We start from the raw sequence: 361 nt of genomic DNA on the forward strand, positions 1-361 counted from the left end.
TTAATTTTGGACAATTTCTCGATTTGTGCATATCATTCTTGTGCATGGGTCATGCTAATCTTCTCTGTATCATTCCAATTTTATCGGATGTCACCGAAGGGACACTCGACAATGAATTGGTTGCCCAAGTTGGTCATTTTGAATTTGCAAGATTCCTACACCTGACTAATAAAACCCTTCTAAAATTCAGACAAGCTCTTGAACTGTTAAAGGATCTATTGGCTGCATAGCTCCAGGTAATTTCATGATACATGATCATGTTTCCATCAATAATTTAGTATGACTATATTAATTTGAAATTTGGCTTAGCTAGGTCACAACATGAAGGTTAAGTCTTTTAGAATGTTGCATATTGGAGCAC

At 35.7% G+C, this 361-nt stretch overlaps 1 non-coding gene across 1 annotated transcript; it reads right to left on the reverse strand.

Annotated features, from left to right (window-relative positions):
- Positions 1-103, reverse strand: LOC142171307 (U6 spliceosomal RNA). Its single transcript, XR_012700881.1, has one exon. It is a non-coding gene; the product is annotated as a U6 spliceosomal RNA (small nuclear RNA).
- Positions 104-361: the final 258 nt, after the last annotated feature.

This window comes from Nicotiana tabacum, chromosome 16 (assembly GCF_000715075.1).
Source record: "Nicotiana tabacum cultivar K326 chromosome 16, ASM71507v2, whole genome shotgun sequence".
NCBI classification, from domain to species: Eukaryota; Viridiplantae; Streptophyta; class Magnoliopsida; order Solanales; family Solanaceae; genus Nicotiana; species Nicotiana tabacum.